This window comes from Martes martes, assembly GCF_963455335.1.
Source record: "Martes martes genome assembly, chromosome: 7".
NCBI lineage: Eukaryota > Metazoa > Chordata > Mammalia > Carnivora > Mustelidae > Martes > Martes martes.
In genome coordinates, this window is record NC_137894.1 from 10,585,873 (window position 1) to 10,606,984 (window position 21,112).

Sequence of the window (21,112 nt, forward strand, 5' to 3'; positions counted from 1 at the left end):
AGGGTTTGTGGGAAGAGGGGAAAATACCCTTGGCAAATAAAAGGTGAAAGGAAAGGGAGGGGGAGGTGAGAGAGAAGGAAGGAAGGAAGGAAGGAAGGAAAACTCTGACAGGTATTTCAATAATTCCGTCCAGTTCTAGCGTTCTGTGGTTTGACAGCAACACCTTGGAAGAGAAACATGACTTCTGTGGAAGCCTACAGTCTTGGAACCCCCCCTCCCTTAAAAGAATTATATTCTAACAAAATACATTTTAAAAGAGACTCCATCCTAGGCCCCTTCTTTGTGAAACATTCTAACCCTTGGAAGTCAACATCCATGAAAAGAATTTGTCCTGAATTCAAGGACCTCAACACACAAGGCCTGGCTGACCTTAATGAGCCCCGCAGTTTGACATCCAGAATCAAGCAAGATGACAGGGACAAGAACAATGTTGTCAGGAGACATGTCAGTAAGCGGTGAAAAAAAATAAAACATTTTGCTACATGACAAATAAGTGCTCCCTGACTACCTGCCAGCTTTTGTCTCTACTCAAACCCAACTGTTAAATTACTCCAGCCAACATGGTCATTTCCCCAATAAACATTTTTTTTTTTTTTTTTGGCCCGAGACTAATATAGATTTCATCAAAGAAACAGAGGCTGTGTTCCTTAGGCTGGTTTTTCTCTTTGTAGTGTCTCCTGAGGAAACAACCCCTTGAGTGTCCCTCTCTCGTACACAGGGAGTTGGTGACCATTGCTAGGCAACACGTCATCATAAAAATTTCATTGGTAAAAGAAAGTCTGTTTGAGAAGCCATTCTTCATCTGTTCTAGAGCTTCAGCTCTCCTTTATAAAAAATAATAGAAAAAATAATAGAAATCCATTCCCCATATGTTCCCTGACTTCCATGATGAAGACTGGATGACAAAGGAATCAAGGGAAAAACTCTTGAAATCCAAGCAATGACAATAAGTAAATTAGAAAATTAGAAAGTATAAAAAGGAAAAATGTAATTTATGATATTATCTTTAGTCAGCTTGGGTTGCTCTAGCAGAATACCATAGACTGAATGGCTCAAACAACAGGTATTTATTTTCACAATTCCACAGGCTGGAAGTCCAAGATCAAGGTGTTGGCAGATTCCATTCCTGGTGAGGAACCTCTTCCTCCTTTGCAAATGGTCATCTGCTGCTATGGTTTCACATGATGGAGAGAGTGAGTGAGCTCTGGTCTCTCTTCTTCTCCTCATAAGGACACGAATCCCATCATGGGTGGGGGCTCCGCCTTCATGACCTTATCTCCAACTAATTACCTCCCAAAGGCCCCATCTCCAAATACCATCATATTGGGAGTTAGGACTTCACCATAGGAATTTTAGGGGGACACCAACATTCAGTCTAACAAATATCAATCCAAATATTCAATTGATGCTCATGAAAGTTTTGCAGTGACATGGGACACTTGGGTGGCTCAATTGTTTAAGCATCCAGCTCTTGGTTTCAGCTCAGATCATGATCTCATGGGTTATGGGATTGAGTCCCACATCAGCCTCCATGCTCAGCAGGGAGTACGCTTGAGATCTCTACCTCTGCCCTTCCCCCACTTGTTTTCTGTCTCTCTGTCTCTCTCTCTCTCTCTCTCTCAAAGAAATAAACCTTTCAAAAAATTTTTGCAGTGACACATTGGCACATTATAAAGAGAATAAAATATCTGACGGTGACTGAACACTATAATTACCATTACTGTTTTTAAGAACTACCTAAACATAGGAGTGACAGTAATCTAAAACAGAACCAAAATATCAAGTTTTCTTAGGAGATTAGCAGTTTGGATGTGATAGACAGAATTCTAAGATGACCCCTCAAGATTCCCACTGCCTGGAATGCACATCCTGCATAATCCCCTACCCATGAGGCAGGACCTGTAAATACAATGGGATATAACTCCTATAGTTATGTTCTATTATATGGCAAGAGGAATTTTTCTCAGATATAATTAAGACTCTTATTCAGTTGTATTAATCAAAAGGAAGATTATTCTGGTAGAACTGACCTGATCTTATCAAGTAAGCTCTAGAAGGGGATGTGAAGGTGGGAGATTAAGGGAGTCAGAGAGCTCCTGCTACCCTGGGAGAAAGCAGATATCCATGCTATGAACCATGTGGCAAAGAACTCTAAGTGGCTTCTAGGAGCTGCGAGAGATGTCCTCAACTAACATTTAGCAAGAAAAGAGGGAGCTTAATACTATAGCTGCAAAGAACTGAGTTCAGCCAACAACCTGAATGAGCTTGGAAGAAGACCCCAAACTCCAGATGAGAACCAAAGCACAGCCAACACCTTGATATTTGCCTCATGAAACATTGAGCCAGAGAGTCCAGCCAAGGTGTGCCCAAATTCTTGACCCACCAAAACTATGAGACAATAAGTTTATGTTCTTTCAGCTAAGGTTGTGGCAATTTGTTATGTAGCAATTGAAGACCAATGCGATGGGGTATCACTGGCAAACCAAGAGCAAAACTGAAGTCTTCATTTGGAATAAAGGATTATTAAAGAAAGTATACATTACTGTTGACATTCTGAGCCAAGGGAGTTCCCCCCAATTTCCTGGCCCTTGGCCCACTTTCACAAACTTCTTTCTGACCCTCACTAAGTCAGAAAGTCTCTTCATGACACGAAGTCAGAACATATTTTAAAAGAAATATTAAATATATATTTAATATAAATATTAAAAGAAATCAGACCTTACTCTAAGAATAAACAGAGAGTCAGACTTCAGTATCTTAAGGAAATAGCTAGGAAAGTATATGGGAATATAGACAAATAAGTGTCCATCACTGTCTGGCTTATAGAGATAAAATTCATAACATGTATAAGGGTCTAGTGATATTTGTTGACATACGTTGCATTCATTCAATGGAATACTATGTACCCCTTTAAAATTATATAGCTCTAGGGTAAACCTGGGTGGCTCAATGGGCTAATCCTCTGCCTTTGGCTCAGGTCATGGTCCCAGGGTCCTGGAATTGAGCCCTGCATCAGGCTATCTGCTCGGCAGGGAGCCTGCTTCCCTCTTTCTCTCTCTGCCTGCCTCTCTGCCTACTTATAATCTCTCTGTGTGTGTCAAATAAATAAATAAAATCTTTAAAATTATATAGCTCTATGTTTATTGATGTTGAAAGATGTTAATGATATAGTATCATGCGTGAGAAAAAAAAAGGTTACAAGACCTTATATATAGACAATATCACAGTTTAAGAAAAGGTAATGGATACAGACAGAGACCTAGAGATGGAGACGATAAAAGGCTCTCTATAAGGATGTACACCACAGTGATAAGACAGTTATCTCTAGTGATTAAGATATTTTCCTCTTTGTTCATTTGAACTTCCTAATTTGTTTCAGTGAAAAGAGATTAATTGTGCAATTTTTCAAATTCAAAAAAAAAGTTAACTGTTCAACAGATTAAAGACATAGAAGAGGCTTACAGCAGGTCATTAAAAGAAAGACATTCATTTCTATCTAATAGTCAATAGCCTTTTCACTTTTCTCAAGTTTTATTAACTGGTTGCAATCTTCCTGTTTGTCCTCATGTTTACAGCAATGGTTATATCGACTGACCCTAAAAGAGGACTGGCCTTCAGAATACTAAGATAAATCTGTTTTTCTTAACATTAATGGCATATTTTCCAGATGCACATTACAGGGGTCAGTACTCAATAATTGGTAGTTGTTGTTCCAAATGTAAAAAAAGCACTGGGAATGCCATTTCCTTGATCTTTATTGATGCTTCCACCATGAAACTCCCATGAGAAAACATTCCTACTGAGAAAATGAACCCTTTCAGTCATCTTCTCTTCAGTTTAAACCGATGGGTAGGTAATAACTTCACTCTTCAGGTTCAGCATCTTCTCTGTTCTCTGCCAAAGGAATCAGAACAAAAGATATTTAAAGTCATAGTAAAATCACTGAATATGTTATCCAATAAAATCTCTACCCTGTGAAGTAAACCCTTGGCTGGAAGTGCACATCTCCTCATGATCCAGGAGATAGAAAATTCTCTACTGCATAAAGGGTATGAGTGAGGGCTTTGCTACAAACTGCATACCCTAGAGCAATAGTTATCAAATATCCCCAGGGACCCTAGGAGATATTAGGCAATATCTGGAGACATTTTGATTATTATATTTGGGGTATAGAATATGCTGTTGACATCTAATACATAGAGGCTATGAATGCTGTGAAACAGTCTACAGTGCAAAGGACAACCTTCCACAATGAAATACTTTTCCCAGCCTAAAATGTCAACTGTGTCAAATTTGAGAAACCCTGGTCTAGAGTATCAGAGAGATACAAAACTGGTGATGCCAAGGACCTGAATGCAGTGGGAAGCCACTTCTCTTCCAAGGTAGAAACAGCAACAGCAAAAGTTACACCCAATTCCAGTCAATATGGAATAACCAGGAGTGGATTTACACTCCTGTCTTACACAACTGGGACTGCACAAACACATTTAAAAGAACACTTATCTGACATTGGATAACAGGTAACTAAGGACTGCAATCACCAAGAGAAAGAAACAAGTAAGGGGAGTCCTACAGTTGCTCTGGCTTACAGCCTAGAAGCATTTTCCAAGCTTCAGAATGGAAGTTGGAGCCCAAATAGAATCAAATGGTCTCCTTGAGTTGAGGGGACAGTGGTATATTCAGTGAGGTCAGGGCAACTGGAATTTGTGGGATGAAACAAAGAGGGTCTAGGGTCTTTGGCTGTGCACTGATCTACACATGTTCAAAGGGAAAACTACTGAAGTCTAGGGAAAGGGACTACCAGAAAAGAGTTCAGAGAAATATTTCTAGGACTCACACGGGGCTGGGTATAGTGTTTGTTTCCACCAGCCAGAACGGAAAGACCTCTTGAGACATGTCATGATGGGTAAAATGCTCAAAAGCATATTAGCTCAGTAATGGGGTCAAATTAGTCCTTGACTAAAGGACGATTTGACCAGTCCTAAAAAAAAAAAAAAAAACTTAAAAGCAGACTCAGAAAGATCAATCTGAGAGTCCAAGTAATTCAACTGCATGCCAAAACAAAATCCAATACTATATAAAAGAAAGCAACAAAATCAGCAAACAACGGCATAAAAATACACAATATCCAGCTTCTAATCAAAAATTGCCAGACAAGCGAAGAGCAAGAAAATATATTTATAACCACAAGAAAAATCAACCATTAGAAACAGACATATAAATCACAGAGATGGTAGAAATAGGAGACAAGGACATTAGAACAGATTTTATAAGTATGTTCTATATGTTTGAGAAGATAGAGGAAAACATGGCCTGATAAGGAAAGAAAAGGAAGACATAAACTATTGAGAGTGATGATTTATTTCTTCATTCTGCCACTTATGGGCATGGTATTATGCTAGGCATTGGGGCTACAGAGATTATTAAGTTTCAGCCCCTGCTCTCCTACAGTTCATTAACTAGCAGAAAAGGTAAATGCAGAAATGATGAAATATGATAGAATGTGATGAATGCCAGTGAGACTTGGCCAAAGTGCTAGAGGAACACAGAAAGACTGGGTTGGTGACCACCTATGGTAGAGATCAGGGGTACCATTAGGGTTCTTTATCATTAGGGCAAATAATAATAGTCAACTTCATGCAACAACAATAAAACTTATTGATACTTATTATATGCAAAAAAAAGTTGGAAGCTTAGTAATAGATGGAGAAATAAAAACCTCTTCTCTTGAAGGTATCACTTATTGAGCATTGAAATTTGTATACCATTTTTTCCTTAAAACAAGAGGTAGGTATTATCATGCCTAGTAGATCACATTAATGTTCCTTAATCCTTTACTCCTCCCTGTATCCATTCCCTTTGACTTGTGACTTTGAAGTTCATACTGAAGAGGCAGAATATGATTTGCTTTGGCCAATGGAATATTAACAGATGTGACATGACCAAAAACTAAACATGTCTGTACATTTGGTTAAATTGTGTGTGTGCATGTGTGTGCTATCAGCATGAGAAGAACGGGGCACCTGGGTGGCTCAGTCACTAAGCGTCTGCCTTTGGCATGGGTCATGATCCCAGAGTCCTGGGATCGAGCCCCCTATCGGGCTCCCTGCTCAGCTAGAACCCTGCTTCTCCCTCTCCCACTCCCCCCGCTTGTGTTCCCTTTCTTGCTGTATCTCTCTCTGTCAAATGAACAAATAAAATCTTCAAAAAAAAAAAAAAAAAGAGAAGAACAGGCTTATAACCAGGAAGAAGATGAGAGACAGGTGGGAAAAGATCTACCTCAGCTCGCCTACAGACCTGCAGTAAGAAACAAAGTCACTGACCTGAGCCCAGTCTGGATCTGCTAAACCCCAGCCATCCCTCAGATGTGTCTTATTGTTGTGTCCCACTGATATTTACACTTGTTAGGTAGCAGTACTTCACAGATATGCACTCCGAAATGAAGGGACAGAGGTTAAATAGCTCAGCTAGAGTGACACTCCTAGAACAATAGAACCAATATTTGAATTTACAATTGCCTGACTCCAGAGCCAGCATTTTTACACATTTACTCCCTCCCAAAAGCCTCATGCCTGAGAATTTGCCCTAAGGCAATAATAGTTCCTTAAAAGACTATATACGCATATGTATTTACTACAGTTTTTCTTAGGGCCAAAAGAAAATTGAAAATGACCTAAAGTCCTCATAGGGAGAAAAACAGTTAAGCAACTTGTATTATACCAACCTAAAGAAGTGGCGTGTACATAGGAAATGACAATCATGAAGAGTATGCAACGTAGACAGAGGTTTGTTTTCTAATGCTAATCTTTAAAGCTAGAATATACGTATTTCGTAGGTCAACTAAAAGCGCACCTCTATAGATATGCAGATATGTGTGTATACATATTGCAAATGGAAAAGGGCAAAAAAGCAACTTATTAAATAAAATCGATTTCATAGAGCTGTGGGATAAAAAGTGGTGTATTTTAGTCTTTAAATTTTCCATTAGAGTTGTTATAATGAAAACAGCGATTAAACTGACACGCACACAGCTCTGGTGTCACACCTAAATCCACTCAGAGTGTTCACACAGCCACCCAGCATCCCATCCACAACAAGCCTCCAGAGACTTTAGGAGGCATTTTTGGAAAGTATGTATAAGTACAGGATTTTTGTGCATCACCTTCTATAGCCCTTTTTTAAAATTTACATATATTGTATTATTTGCCCCAGGGGTACAGGTCTGTGATTCCTCAGTCTTACACAATTCACAGCACTCACTATAGCACATACCCTCCCCAATGCCCATCATCCAGCCACCCTATCCCTCCCTCCCCCTCAGCAACCCTCAGTTTGTTTCCTGCGATTAAGAGTCTCTTATGGTTTATCTCCCTCCTGATCCCATCTTGTTTCATTTTTTATCTCCGTACCCCCCCATGATCCCCTGCTCTGCCTCTCAAATTCCTCATATCAGAGAGGTCGTATGATAATTGTCTTTCTCTAATTGACTTATTTCGCTTAGCCTAATACCCTCTAGTTCCATCCACATTGTTGCAAATGGCAAGAATTAGTGTTTTTTGATGGCTGCATAATATTCCATTTTGTGTCTGTGTGTGTGTGTGTGTGTGTATACATACATACCACATCTTCTTTATCCATTCATCTGTTGATGGGCATCTAGGTTCTTTCCATAGTTTGGCTATTGTGGACATTGCTGCTATAAACATTAGGGTGCACACGCCCCTTCAGATCACTACAGTTACTTTTCAGTAAATATCCAGTAGCTCGATTGCTGGGCCCTAGGGTAGCTCTATTTTCAACTTTTTGAGGAATGTCCATACAGTTTTCCAGAGTGGCTGCACCAGCTTGCATTCCCACCAACAGATACAGCACTTTTTTTTCTTTTTTAAGAAATGTGCTCTTATTGTTTTTTGATGACTTGGGTTCATGCTTTTAATATATTTTGGCAATTATGAACTTTATACCTAGCAACACACTTAAGGAAATTCTTTTGGGGACAATTTTCTGATTATTGTTAAACTTCATAAATGGTTACTTTTATTCCTTACTTATATGTCAGAAAGGAAGTGCTTCATATGAAGCACATATATGAAAGGAATTACTGTAAACTATTTTAGATTGCTATTAACAACTTGCATCATCAAACCGCAAAAAAAAAGTATATTGTTTTTTATCTTCAACTCAAGTAAAGCTTCTAATAAATAAAAAAGATCTCTCTCTGTTAGCAATGGCTTCAGAGAGCATCTATTACAAGCTCTAATGAGGGGCTGCCAAGGCTTCCTTGGCCTTAGCAGATAAACAGAAATGGACCCCAATTCCCAAAGGCCTTGCATTTGTCAACCAGAACATATTTTTTTCATCAATAAATTCTTTCACATCAAAGCTGGAGCCAATTCATATCCTGGCTGTCAACCTGGTTAGAAAATGAGAGGATCTGGATATGACGTGGGAGTATTTGCCTCCTTCCTTCAATCTTTCAGGTATTCATAGTTCCTTGTACAGAGCATTTATTGGTGCCACTGCTCTTTGCTGGGCACGTTTTGTATGTTATCCCAGTTAATATCTGAATAATAGGTATCAGCCCGTTTTCTAGATGGCAGTGCCAAGCCTCGGAGAAGTTGAGTGATTTGTACCAAGTGGCTTAGAGCAATAGTATTGAATTAATCAAGGAAATAAGTTTATACCAAGGTTGTCTTCCTCTTAAGCAATTACAACCTTATTCTCCAGTGACTCCAACTGGAAGGTCTTCAGGTCCTTTGATGGTGGATTGGAGAAAACATGGTATTGGGGGTATATGGGAAGGACCATCTTCTTTGGTCTAGGCCATTACTAGCTCCTCCCTGAGCCTTGGCTAGAGGATTCACTGCCTCCTTTCTTCCACCCTACTCTCCCTCTAATCCATCCTCTTCTCTCCAGCTGAAGTGATGTCTTCAAAGCACATCTGATCACACTATGTTTGCTTACCAGTCTTGAGTGACTCCCCAGGACCTTTCCATGGAACTTCAGAATACCTTGTCATGCTATTCTGAGTCTTTTTATTTTGGGTCAGTTATCTCTTTAGCATCATCTCCCCTGTTCTACAAAAATGTATCCTTTCGATCATCCAGAGCTACTTACAGATTCCTAAACACAGCAACTCAGGATTTCAGGTCTGTGCCTGAACGTCCTCTTCTTTTTGTCCATCTGCGTTATGGACTTGTTTGAATTCCTATGGTGAATCCCTACTTCCCAATGTAATGGTATTTGAAGGTGCAAACTTTCCGAGATAATTATGGTTAGATTAAGTCATGAGAATTGGATTCTCATAATGAGATTATTGCTCTTATAAGAAGAGATAACAAAGTGCTCCTGCTCTCTCCCACTCTATATCATCTCCCTCTCTCTTTCTTCCCCTCTCATCCCATATAAGGACACAGCGAGAAGGTGGCCATGTACAAACTAGGAAGAGGGCTCTCACCAGGTTACAGAATCTGTCAGCATCCTGAACCTGAATTTTCCCTTCTCCAGAACTGTGAGAAATAAATCTTTTCTTTATTTAAACCACACAGTCTATAGTATTTTGTTATAGCAGCCTGAACGGACTGATAAAACCTGGGAAAACTTTCTTTCTCAAATGGACCTTGCTGATTATTCACCCCCAGGGAGGAGAAGAGAATTATCCCTCTCTGGGCAACTCTATACTGCAATACTGTATACTGTAAACTTTGGTCATGTAAAACTAGTGTTGCCTTTCCCTGGCCAGAACAATTATGTTCACATGCCTATTTCCTCTCCTGCATTGTGACCTTCTTGAGGACAAGGATTTTTTCATTGGATTCATCGTTGTGTTCTCAGCAATGACACATGCACAACACCGAGTAGGAACTCAATGAATGCATGTCAACGAGAACTAAATTTAAAATAGCCACCATTCAAAGAGGAAAAGGGGGACTAACCATTCACTGAGAGCCCTCTAAATGGCAACCACTGGGTTAGGCTTGTTACCATGTTATTACTTCTTATGTCTCAATTAATCCTCACAATAACTGTGTAAGGTGGGTGTGATCATCCCCATGCAGACAGTAACAAGGACATTCAGGGAGCTATAGTGACTCTACTACAGTCATGGAGTCACTAAGCAGTATCGTCAGGATTCACTCTTGTGTGCTCCAAAGCCAGCACTCTAGCCTTCTCCAGCTGCCTTCCATTCAGAGGGGATGCATATCCCTGCATCTGGAAAGACTTGGCTTTTCCAGACATTCTTCCCTTCAGGAGTAGGGCCCCCACCCAGCCATCCTGACTTCCATTCTACATCTGGCCCATGGTGTCAACTTCTGTAGGTACCATCACAATAGGGAACCTTTGCACTTGACTTCTTGGCAGGAACCAGGGCGAGTGGGAGCTCAACAGGTACTTTGTTGGGTTCTCATGACGAGAAGGGAACTGAACAGAAGACATTGGGCCACAGGCTGGCCTTCCGTGAGCAAGGTGGATTCATCAGGGTGGAAACATCCTGACCCACTGCAGGCACTAGGTGGGGACTCTCTTAAGGTACTTATCAGCTCTCAGATGCAAACCAATGGAACATGCAATCTAGGTCTTTTCTATCATGCTTCCCAAATTCTACCAACCTCTGCCCACGGTCCAATTCTAAAGCCACTTCCATATTTGTAGATATTTGTTATAACAATACCGCACTTCCTGGTGGAAAAATCTCTATTAGTTTTCTAGGCCTGCCATAGTGAATCACCACTAACTTGGTGGCTTAAAACAACAGAAATGTATTCTCTCATGGTTCTGAAGGGCAGAAGTCTGAAATCGAGATGTTGGCAGAGTCATGCTCTCTCTCTGAAGGCTCTAGGGGAGGATCATTTATTGCCTCTTCCATCTCTGGTAGCTCCAGAGCTATGGCTTGGTTTGTAGCAGCTTTAATTCCCTTTGTGTCTCTGTGTCTCAAATCTCCCTTTTCTTTTCTTGTATAAGGACACCAGTCATTGGATTTAGGGCACACCCTAAAGCCAGATCATCTCATCCTAAGATCTTTAGTCGTATCCATAAAGATCATATTTCCAAGTAAGATCACATTTATAGGTACTATGAGTTAAGATTTATACATATCTTTTTAGAGGATACTTCTCAACCCATTATGTGCCCTTTATTTCTTTTTTTACTCAGAATTTAACTTTTGTTCATAAAACAAAAGATACAAAATTCAAAACTAATTTTTCTTCCTGCATCTTAAAATAATCTTTGGTCTTGTTAATGGCTTGCATTGCTTTGGTGGAATCAAATCACTGCAGCCAACTGTCAATGATATATGAAATGCAAATCCTAAAAGAAAAAAAAGAAAGAAAGAAAATCCTTTGCCCACTATAAGAGGAAGAAAAAGAACTGAAGTAGACTCAGATGTGGTTATAAATGTCTGTCCACCAAAGAATCTGGCACACTTTTAAATGAATATGAAGCCACTCATTAGGACGAAAATTCTTATTTCTCCTTATCATCTCTTTCATTTTATTTTATTTTTATTTTATTTAAATACAATTAACAGTGTATTATTATTTTTAGAGGTAGAGTTCAGTGATTCTTCAGTTGTGTATAACATGAAGATGCTCATTTCAATCTCTTAATCATGGTTAGGTAGTAGGTAGATCTGAGTCAGAGAGATTCAAGTTTGGGTCTTCACTTTACCCCTCTTAGCTGTAGGTCTTTCAGCAAGTTGCTTAACATCACCAAGTATGTTTTCTCATTCATAAAATGGAGATGAAATGATAAAAGACACCCTTCCAAGTTCCTAGAGTCATTCTGAAGACAAAAGTGTGTGTGTGTGTGTGTGTAGGCAGTATGCAAATATCTATGGCTGTTTTGAGAGTTTCTTACAGAGTCTTGGTTATTAAACTGAGTTTCTCAAGGTATGATAACCATGCATACAGTAGGTCGAATGTGGGAATTACTTAAAGCCCAGTGATGGCCCTTTCCTAGAGCCTGGTTAAATAAACTGTCATGTTAGGCATTGATAATTGGAAAAGAATTTAAACGAATCAGCTAGCTGCCTGCCATCTTGTCTTTCCTAATCCTGTTTCAAGGCACTGTAAATGTCAGAGCAAATGCTGAATTCTAGAAGTACATACAAAATGTGCTCAAAAATGCCTGATAGCTCACAACTTATATATACCTCCTATACTATTATTCTGTTTTCCACCATATAAATTATGTGTTTCTTCTCTATGGAGCCTCCCTCTTTTCTTTTTATCATTATAGTTTTATTCACTCAACAAACATTTGCTGATCACTCACAGTGGGCTGAGCCTCAGGCTAGTGCTGATGCTAGAGGTCATGGAAGGCAGGAACTCTACCCTTGTGAGTATCATGATCTAGCAAAGAAAAAGATCTAAATAACCAAGTATACCATGAGATGTGTCATCACAGAGACAAGTAAAATTTCTATGGGTGGGAATGTGGGGGAAGAGTAGCCCCGGCAGAGAGAGTAGCAGAGGCTATTTACAGGGGTGGGAAAGGGAAGGTGTGATATAAGAGTAGATCACGTGCTGGAGCTGCTGGGGTGTAGAACATGAGATGGGAGAAGAAGATGAGACAGGTCCTAGAAAAGTAGCCGGGACCCAACCTGGAAAGCTTTCATGCCAAAGGGAAGGGTTTAGATTTTATCCCTCAACCAAAGGGAGTCCAGAGGATCATAAGCAGGACAGTGATCACACTGGTCATTCCCTAGCCCTCTGAAATATAAATTAAGGACATTCTTCCCATGGGAAGTATGCTGGTGTGAGTATCTTAGCTGGAGAAGTCTGTTTTTTCTTGTGGATTGAGAGAATGGGATCTCAGCAAATGGCTTGGCACCTGTATGATTCCTGCAACAATGTCCCAACACATGCCAAAATAAAAAATATCTGCCTGGCTTGATGCCTCTTAAAAACTCCTCCTAGAAAGAGGACTTTGGAGAGCAAATGTATCAAGGGATCTGAAGGGCATCCAGCAAAGGCAACAAAAAGGTGCCATGAGAAGCGGTGAGGAAGATGGGAAAGAGTGATGGGAAACAAGCAGAGAGATGTTCCAAAAATGGCTGGGCTCTCCATTGGTGCCCATGAACAAGGAGGCTGAGTGAAAATCAATATCTCATTCCCTGATGGTACAGGGCATAATTCACAAAAGTATCAGAAAGTCGAGATAAGAAACAACCATATTCCAGAACCATACAGGAACTTCTGCCAGAAAACATACTTACAGATGGCATTAGCAACAAACAGTACATTAAAATGAAGTAGGTTATTTTATGTCTTCCATTGTTTCTGACCTAGGTTGAAATACTACTGAAGGACACCAAGAGTCAAAATAATAAAAGAATAGATTGGTAGATAGGACAACCTAAAAGGTAATTCTCCCATTCATCAAAAACCTAGGTACAAAACTAAAAAGCAAATCCAGAGGAGAATTTTTATGCACAAAGCTGTCTTTAATCATTTTATTTATTCTCATGAAAAATTGGGGACAACCTACTAATCCAACAATCAACTTCTAAAAAAGAGTTATGAGGACCAGTAAATGTAGAAAGTGCTCACAAATGCATCTAGCAAGGTAATAAAAACAGACGATGGCATTTTGAACATATATTGTGATTTTATCTATGGAGTAATAAAAATAAAAATAAAATATAAAATAAAAAAAATATTCCCTTGGGTAAATGTCATCAACCAAAGCCAACGGGAATCTTTCCAGACATGAAGGTTCAGTGTTAACTGTCAAATCCACCAATCAGGGCTTCCTTCATCTTGCTTTTGGAGTCTGATCACTCTGCTTGGTTGGGTGAAAGCCATCTATGAAAAATAAGGATGTCCTTAGACATTGTGACATGAATCTTTTTCCTCTTGGGGGCCAATAATAGATGTAGTTACTTGAGCTCCTGACTAAGAATTCCAGAACGACAGAGACTCTAGAAGTGCTGTTTTTCCTCTCCGGTACCTGCAGTGGCCCTCACCTTCTGTTCTGTGAAGGCAAAGTTGAGCAACTGTGTATATAGAGAACGCACGGCATAAGCATTCAAGCAAAGGGCTTCCCCTACAGTTTCCTGGAGATAAAACCCAAAGCCCTTCAGCTCCTTGTCCCTTATAAATATCTAGCACAGAACAGGTGCTCCATGAATGCTAGTTAAAATGTGTCAGAAGCATAAACATATTATATGTTTAACCAAGCTCCTGGTATAAGATAAATAAATGCCACATGAAATCCAAAGTTTACTCCAAGGGTCAAGAAAGATAACACACTCTGTTAGGCTATTTGTGTCCTTCCTGGATGAAAAAGTTGTCACTTTTGCAAATGAAGTGAACCCTTGCCTAACTCTTACACCATATACTCCAGCAGGTGTGGGAACCTAAGAAGAGTGTTTCCCTTTCTGAGTCAGAAGCAACATCACACACACAAGCTAGAGGAAGGGAGGGTGGGAATGGGTGAATGTGGAAAATGGCACCAGCCCTTGGGAACTCACAAAACACATGGCAAATATGTCCTAAAACTCTATGTGTCCATGTGGAGAAGGGATGAACTGCTTAACACCAAAAGGAAAGTCTAAAGAATGAAAGAACCAAGTTCCCAATGAAATTCGGTAGAAATACAAGTGGATACAAACCTCTAGGGCTTTCTGCCAAGGCCTTACTGCAAGAGCCTGCTTGTCACCTTCTTCTGGAAAAGATCCTCTGGGCGCATCAGTACTATTTACAACTAGGTCGCCTACACCCAGGTGGCATTGGCATGGGCAGGACGTATATATGGGGAGTTTTGAAAGGAGAACTACAAAACAACCCTGCTCTCAGGAAGCTGCCAGTCTACCATGGCAGCTTGGGCCTACTAAGTGTGCAGAGACCTGAGTCCAAGCCCTGGCTTGGCCCCTGGACAACCCTACGGCATTGGGCAAGTGCCATTCCTACACCAGCCTAAGGCTTAGGCTTTATGTATAAAGTGGAGATAGTGCATTTGGGGATTCCTCTGACTGCTACTGTCATAAATTAGAAAACTTCTTCCAGGATGCCTAAGAACCAGGAGGACAGTCCCCAAGCAGGCAGGCTCTCCACGCTGGCACTCAGGGAAAGGAAAGCCCTGGGCACTGAGAGTTCTGGGAAACACAGAAAGGCTGTAGCTCCCATGTTGACCAAACCCAGAAGGTCATGGTTTGTGATTTATTTATCCTTCCCATATCCCCAGCATAGCTCTCTATTTGCTTAGGCAGGACGTATGAATCCAGTTCATAAAACTCTGGTTTGCAAGAAACATGACTTTATTTTGCTACAACTCAACTTACATCCTATTTGAAGCCCGGTTCTGTTGGAAGGCAGAAAACGTAATCTTAGTCAATCCTGGGTAAACTTAGCACTTTAGGTTTAAACTCAAACAGTGCAAGTTTTCCTCACCCTCTTTCTTTTCCCAAGTGTGGCATCATAGCGCAGGGGCCTCATGCAGCACCACAGCATTGGTTCTGGATAAAAGGAAAGAGTTCATATTCCCCAGCCCTCATTTCTAGGTGGCATTTGTAGGGTAATACTCCAAGATCCTTTCCTCTCTCCTCCCTGAGGTATCTAAGAGAGTGAGCTAGGTCTGCCTCTTCCATGGTTCCCTCTGTTGGAGATCCACCTACCGAGAGCTCCCGTTTCACTCTGCCCCTCCCAGGGAAGGGCTACGGTGGCCTGTACTTTCTATGAATGAAGTCGTCCATGAACCCTGGCGTGCAGTACTAAATAGCCCATTGCTTCATTCTAACCAGGAACAGTCTCCTACCTTGTCTTTCTCACTTATAAAGATGATCCTTGGATGTCTAACTGCCAGACTTATGTGTCTGTCAACTCTTTCTGAACTTAGGGGATAAACGTGGACGTCACGTATGAGTACCCTCAAAATCCTTATAGGAATCTACTGACGTGTCTGTATTCCTCTCTGCTCCCTGGCCATAGTGTCCCAGCCAATGTCAGCTGATGTAAATCCCATCATGACGATGAGCCTGCCGGTGCCCACTCTCTTGGCTAACTCCCTTCTCAAGGACACGGGAAAATACACATTCCTTCTGCACACCTGAGAACTTTTGGGCTCTTCCTGACCTTGACAGCCCCCTTCTCTTTACTGCTGTAAACATGGTTGTGCAAGGATGTTCCTTCCTGGATTTCTCTCTGAGATTCCTCTGAGAATCATGTATTTTCAGAAGACCACCTATAATAGTTTCCTGTGGCTGCTGTAACAAATTTCCATAAACTGGGTGGGTTACAAGAAATTTACTTAGTTCTGGAGGCTAGATATCTGAAATCAAGGTGTCAGCAAGGTGTCAGCAGTGACACACTCTGATGGTGCTAGAGAAGGGTCCTTCCTCACCTGTTCTAGCTTCTGATATTTGCCAGCAATTGTTAGTGTTCTTTGGCTTACAGATACACCACTCCAATCTCTGCCTTTGCCTTCATGAGAACGTCTCCTCTGTGTCTGTCTGTCTCTGTGTCCAAATGTCCTCTTCATATAGGAACACCAGTCACCCAACCCACTACGATCTCATTCAAACTTGATTTGATCTGTAAAGACCTTATTTCCAAATAAGGTCACATTCACAGGTACGGGGAGGATGGGGTGGGGGGAGATTTGTTAGGAATCTCAGCATATCTTTTTGGGAGATACAACTTAACTCACAAACACAGCTCCTTCCCAGATGGTATTCCCTGTCACTTTCTCCCTTCCACTCCAACTCATTCTTCTTCTGTGACCCAAAAATATCTTAAACTCTTTTTCAGGCGACCAAAATACTACTCTTGATAACTATTCTACTGAATCTTCTTCTCCTAGCCATGGATGCCAGTTTTCTATTTGTTTGTTTCATTTAAAATCCAGAAATTTGCTGCCCTTTGTTTTCCAGCTTCTGAAGTGCCCCTTCCTTGGGACAACAGATGTCATCTGTCCAGAAGCAGGAATGGGGGAGAGGGTTCTCCGGAAATGGGTATCAATGGAACCACATATTTTGTCAATATTATTCTGACACACATGTGTTTACTTCAGAATGTTTTCTGAGTCTTTCTTGATTTTCACTGGTTTTCTCAGCTCTCTATCACCATCAAGATCTTGTACCTCTGAAAATCCGTATTAAAAGTGGAGATAGGGATGCCTGGGTGGCTCAGTTGGTTAAGCAACTGCCTTCGGCTCAGGTCATGATCCTGGAGTCCTGGGATCGAGTCCCGCATTGGGCTCCCTGCTCAGCAGGGAGTCTGCTTCTCCCTCTGACCCTCCCCCTTCTCATGCTCTCTCTCTCTCTCAAATAAATAAATAAAATCTTAAAATAAAAAAAATAATAAAATTTAAAAAAAAAAGTGGAGATAAAGATGAGGGGCATGCCATATTTGCAGAACCCTCCTTGTAAAGGCCTTACAGGCTGTTCATGAGAAAACTGTAGTTATCATACTTCTATCCAAAGATCTATCCTCTATCCAAAGACCTGGGACTTTGCCCCATGCCCTGGGAATTCTAATCCCCACCCCCTACCCCAACTAGGACATACAGTGCCCTCTCCTAGCTCCATGATAATCACTATTCAGCGGGCTTTAAAATCCTGATTGTCCCTCCAGATTTCGAGAAGACAGTCTTGAGGCAACGGGTTCTGGACTGATCATTTTGGGACACTGGTGATGGGGGATGGAGGACTGAACCTGAATGGGAGGAGTGTGTGTAGGATAGAGAGAACTCCCAACAGAAGACAGCCGAGATATGGGGCAGCATAAAAATACTCCAGATACAGAGAAGTCCCTAGGGAAGTAGGAGCAGAGAGACCATAAAGAAGAGTGGAGTAAACACTGGACAAGTAGTCAGAATGCCCTAGTTCCAGCCCAGGGTCTTTCAAGTCATGTGAAGGTGCTCAGCCCCCCTGAGAAAAGAGGACCTCGGTGACGTCATACATAGTGTGAGGCTGACCATTCAGAATTAACCCCCATTCAGGATGGGGGTGGAGGGAGGGGGCCCCAAGTGGGAGGAATAGTTCTGCATTAAGTTGTTCAATTCTATATTAAGCTATTAATTTCCTGCTCGCTCCCTTCCTGTTTCAAATGAGCCTTTTATTAATAATCCAGTCCCTGGTGGGAAGTAGAAAGCAGGCTAAATCCAGTGTAGACATAGTCTGGTTTTTATGTCATTTTTTCCACATGTAGTCCACTGATTACCAGGCAATTTTGTCCCAAAGCCACTGCCACCATCAAGCCCTGGTGGCTTCAGGCATCACTATTCAGGAACCCCTGTGATGTCCCCGGAGTTAGTCATATTCTGATGACAAGGACACTTTGGCATGCAGTGGCATTGTCTTTGCCCTTGAATGCCAGCCTGAGTGCCCTTTACCTCCAGCAGTTCGTGTTGATGCTGGGAGACAGTCCAGGCACTCTACCAGACGATGACAGGTTGCTTCTTACCTATACAGCCCTTCTGTCAGCAAAGTGGATGAAGTAGCTTCAGTCAAAGGGAGAGAAAGTTACATTCCCTTGGGACGCTCATTACAAATACAGTTCCAGGGTGAAGGAAGGAGTTATGCTTGCTGTTAATCTTTAGAAACAGGAAAAAAAAAAAAAATAGATGGGATAGAAGGTTGAGGTTTCCACTTAGTGGTTTTTTAAAAATCTGTCAGATTTAATTAAATCATCACAAGTGCCTTTTAAAGGGCTCTGTGCGGTTGTCCTGGATGGATGGAGGAACCTGATCCAAAAGGCAGTCAGGACTTTGGTGGCACGCCAACTTCTGTCCTTTCCCAGGCAAAAAGCACAAGTCAGCCCAGTAGCGCTCCTCATTATGTGGACCCAGAAGGCCATCAAGCGCAGAGCTGGCATCAGGTCCTGAGGCCCAGCACACAGCAGGAACTTTGCCAGAAATGCCAATACCCACATCTTTCCGCCCTGAACTGACCTAGACTTCCTCTGTGGTGCTATCTCTCTGCTGTAGCTACCGAGGTCCTAAGCTGCACTTTCCCCACAGTACCAGAGACACGATAAACAGAGCTTAACTTACGTTCTCTTGCTCAACGGACATCTATTAAATGAGAAGCCTCTATCGGTAAAAATATTACAATATATGTTTTTACATATGAAATAATATAGGTCAAAATGAGGACGGAAAATATTTACAAGACAGAAACTGTTCGAAGCACTTTGCATATTTCCAAAATATAAGACAAATCAAAAACTAAGTGCAAAACAGTGTGTGTGTTACTCAGTCTTGCTGTTCACCAGACACCCCTGGTTCTCCCTGTTCTGAGGACACAGTTGGCTGGACATCCTGGCTCCACTGTAATTGGGAGGCACTGCATGACTCAGTCCAGCCAATGAGTTTTGAACAAAAGTGATGCATGTCATTTGCAGGCTAGAGCACTTAATTGCCAATGCAAAACCTTCCAGTTCTCTTTCCCCCTGGCACAGTGACTGGCGACTTTGGGGACCAGAGCCTCCTACCAACCCATAATGGGTATGTAGCATGAGTGGGAAATAAACCATGTTTATTTTTCATTTTGAGCCACTACTATGTGGGTTGTGGCTAGAGCAGCCTCTTCTATCTGATGAAACACATATTCATAGGTTATTTCTGAAGAAATGAACAAAAATTTGGCAACAGAAAGGAAAGTAGGATCAGGAGTGGGAGGGGTTTTACACTTTCGTTGGTTGTAATATTGTTTTGTTCAGCAAGCCCATGTATGAAGGCCCTTCTCCCTCCTTTGCCCTGGAATGGAAACAAATGAATGAATGAAACATAGGGAGCAGGCACTATCCTGGGCATCACCCTAGCTAATTGGGAGACAAAGTTTGAAGCCATGCTATTTTCCTGGCCAAGCTCTGCTAGGCTGAACTTCCCGAATCTTCTGTGGTCATCTGTATCTTGCTTAAATGGGGCCTCCTCATAACATACAGTGCTTCTCTTCTACTCAGAGCTGGGAAGGCAGAGGGAGTGAAGCCAGAATCTCTCTGGCATGTCAGAAAGGCCCAATCAAGGCTTGCCATTGCCCTCACTGGGCAGCTGGTGTGGAGAGAGCTCAGGAAAGGCTGGGAAGAGGCTGCAAGCCTCTCAGCTCCCTGTGTGGACCCGCAGAGCTGCAGCTGGGCCACTGAAGGGGCCACCTCCAGGCCACTGGATGTAAGCCTGAAGCAGGCTGTGTCCTGAAAAAGCTTCTGTTATGAGGGAGCCCATATATCACCCTCCTTTCTGGAGGCTGAGGGTTAAGTTTCATTATTCAGCTACAGAAACCCAACCACAGTGACTTAACCAAATACAAGGTTATTTTCCCCCATAAGCAGGAGCCCAGGGGAGGCTGTCCAACAGTGATACAGCAGTCCGCAGTGCCATCGCTGTCCCAGGCTCCACCATCTGTAAAATGTGGCTTTTATTACTCATGCTTGCCCCCTCACACCTCCCCTCAGCATCCCTGGCCAGAAGTACAAACGAAGAGGAAGCAGGAAGGAGTTGACAGCTCTGTCAGAAAAGCACAAACGTCCTCTGAAATCCAATTTATATGGGCTGGAACCAGCCAACCATAACAGTTAAGAGCACTGACTCAAAAAATTAATTGGGTTCAAATCCAGGATCCGCCATCTAATAGGTGTGTTCTTCAGTTATTTACTTAACCTCTCTGTATCTCAGTTTTCCCAGGAGTCAAAGAGGGATAATAGTACCTACCTCCTAGAAAGCGCTTATAATCATGCCTGGTCCATCGTAAGTACAACAGGAGTATTTGCTAAATAAACACTTGACCACGTCCTACAGGGAGTTGGGGAAGGCAAGTACTTTAGCTGGGTATATTATTAACATGGGTCCATTTAACAAGTAGGAAAAGAAGAATGAGTGCTGGGGAGGCACTCTGCCATGTCTGCACAGCCAACAAGATGAGCGGGGGCAGAATTGAGTCTGACAGGTGACGTGAGCAAGAGAAGGAAGAGTCAGAGGGCTCTCTGAACCAAAATCTTTCATCAGGGTTAGGGGAGAGGGAGGCTGGGAAACACAGCAATCCATCAGTCCAGAGGTACAGTCAGAGTGGGGCCTAGAAGCTACAGGAAAAGAAGAGAAATATGATATCATCATAAGAGCTCCCACATATTGGAGCTCCCACCTCTACCTGTCAAGTACTTCACACATTATC